Genomic DNA, 2,649 nt, shown 5'->3' with positions numbered 1-2,649 from the left:
GGCTTACAAGCATTTAATTTTATGCCTGATATATAATCAAAGATGCCTAGAAACAGGTGGAAAGTGGGAAATATATCACATCAGGCCAAAAGATAAGAGCAATAAAAGACCCCAAGTAACAGGTACAGTGTGCAAGTATGAGAAGCAGCCATTGCTCTCAAATTGGTTTTGCAAACACTGGCTTGAAGGGTGCAACTTTAATAATTTAGAAAAGCTGGCTGACTTCTTCCTTTGAGTCTGATCCATAAGAATTTAAAACTGTATTTTTGGTGTTTACATATTTAAGAATTATTTTTAAATACTAATAGAAAAATATCTAACATAAAAATAATTTCCTACAGAAAGGAAATTGTTCACTTAACAAGTAGCCCCAGAAACATTCATAATTTCTCTGTGCTCAGTCTCAAAGTAATAAATATGTTTCTTTCTCAAAACCTAAAAGTGTACATGAAAATATAAACGTCAACTGCACTAAAACTGAAAAGCAATTCTTTCTCAGTTTGGATCTGTTCCTGTTTTGCAAGAGAGCTCTAGGATAAATAGAGGCACGTAATTGAAATACTTGTGAAAAAATGTGAGAAGTTTTTGTTTTGGTGAGATAGGGTTAGGAGAAATTGTTTTGCTTACGTATGAAATTTTCTATTTTCCTACACTTGATCTTAGCCAAAAGGCCGAGAAGCGATTGAAATTTTCTATTTTTCAAGTTGTAACACTGGTAATGGGCTGTGTGAGGTTTAAATGTCAAAGATACTTTTATGAATAAACACAGAGATTATGTGCTTAAGACCCAGAAGACTGGACCCTCTCCTGCCTCTTTCCTTGGTTTTGGAACCTAAGTTGTTAGGTCTTCCCAGGGCTCTTGGGCAATTGCTTTCCATCCTCTCCTTCTGGGCAGCGCAGGTGTTTGAGGCTCTCTAGCTCTTCATGCCGTGGCCTAGCCTGCACCTGTCACAGCTGAATTCCTGTCTGTCCTGAGTTGAGACCCCAGCCCTGGTGGAATAGCACCCCCACCACGGTTCTCTCGGAGCCCGGGTTCCCTGGCCCTGTCCAGCCTCGTTCCGGTCGGTCCTGCGTTCCTGGTCTGTGCTGAGGCTGTCCTTGATGTAGCCTCGGCTTCTGTGTCTCCAGCCATCAACTTCTGCCTGCTGCGACCCTTAGAGCTCTGCGGGCTCTGTCTTGGCACCGTGGGACAGGCCTCTGGCACTGCTGCCTCGTTCCCCACTTTGCCCCCTTTCAAAGCAGCTAGGGTGGTTTTGTATTTTAAAACTAAACCCAGGCTGGTCGTTCTCTGCTCTGGATCCCCCTGCCCTGAGATGAACTTCTTAGCCCAGGCAGGCAGAAAACTTAGTGTCCCACAACCTGTCCCTATCAGCTGCACCATGCCTCCTGGACTCTTGGCTCAGAAACCCTGGTTGTTTCTTTGCGAGTCCTATTCTCCAGGCTTTCCGGATGCAGGCACGCCCTTGCTTCCCATCAAATAAAGCTCTGCCTCTGATATAAACGTGGGTCCCCGCTGTCCCTGAGGCTCCCTGGAGCTTGCCGACCTGAGCTGGGGTCCTCCCGGAGTGCAGCAGGCACAACACAGTCAGGCAAGGCTGAATAGGAGCTCTGATGCGTTCATTTTGGTGATTCCACCTTTGGCCAAGCGTCATACGTACACGGTGTGATCAGGGAGTTGGAGGACGCTTTCAGTACAAAAGCATTTATTGCAATGAAAGACGCCGTGCCACGAAACTCTCCCAAATCCAGCCCCTTGCCTTGAGCACACTTATCCTGTGTTCTTGACACTTTTTCTAACCGCTCTGGAAATCCTCTTTCCTGAAGGTCGAGGTGAGGTATGATCAAAAACATGGTGAATGCCGCAGCCCAGTGCCATCCAAGGGAAATGAAAGAAGGCGCTGTGTCCTGGTTCACCTCAGTCACCAGATCTGGCACTGTGTGACTTCCGGCTGCTTCCCAAAGCCAACATGACCATGAAAGGGAAATTCCTGGAATCCATCCAGGACATGGAGGCAGTCAGAGCAGTGTAAATAAAGACCCTCAGGAAAGAGACTCCAGAGCTGCTGCAGAAGTGGCCCGGGCGATGGGATGGGTGTGCTCGTGTTGGCGTGAACAGAGAGCACTTTGAGCTGGGTTCACAGCCTTGTGTCTTTTGCTGTAATAAATTCATTTTGAAACTGCAAGCATTCACTGCATTTTCTGACCATCTTTCCCATGGCAGAGTAGGAACAGCAATGTTTTCCAGGGTCAAAGTCCCCACTCACTTTTCATCTCTCTGCAGGTAAATCCCGGGGTGTGGCCTTTTACTGGCAACGTTATCAGTGGATTTTGTCCTCTTGAGACTGGGGAACAAAGCAACAGTCCATGACATCACCCAGAAGAGGAAGTGACCCATCCTGGGCTGGGCTGGCAGTGCGACACCTTGCTACTGTAAATCAGCTTTTATAAGTAGAAGTTCACTGGAAGTGATAAAAGTGGGCCATGGTAAATGTGTAAGCCAGTCACGAGACCGTCAACGCCCTTATCAAGCTCAACGTGCTGTCCCTAGCTGAACGTGCTGTACCCTGACGGGGTCCGCAGGGAGGAGGTCTGTTTATGTCGCTCGCCACCAACAAAGGAGCGCCGTGGCACTGGTGGCCATCAGGTGGC

The 2,649-nt window shown here is 47.5% G+C and overlaps 1 pseudogene; it reads right to left on the bottom strand.

The window, feature by feature from the left end:
• Positions 1-456: 456 nt before the first annotated feature.
• LOC117285151 lies at positions 457-683 on the bottom strand (annotated as a pseudogene).
• Positions 684-2,649: the final 1,966 nt, after the last annotated feature.

Source organism: Fukomys damarensis, unplaced genomic scaffold (assembly GCF_012274545.1).
Source record: "Fukomys damarensis isolate Sample0158 unplaced genomic scaffold, DMR_v1.0_HiC HiC_scaffold_6, whole genome shotgun sequence".
Taxonomy (NCBI): Eukaryota; Metazoa; Chordata; class Mammalia; order Rodentia; family Bathyergidae; genus Fukomys; species Fukomys damarensis.
This window is presented reverse-complemented; position numbering and strand designations above follow the sequence as displayed.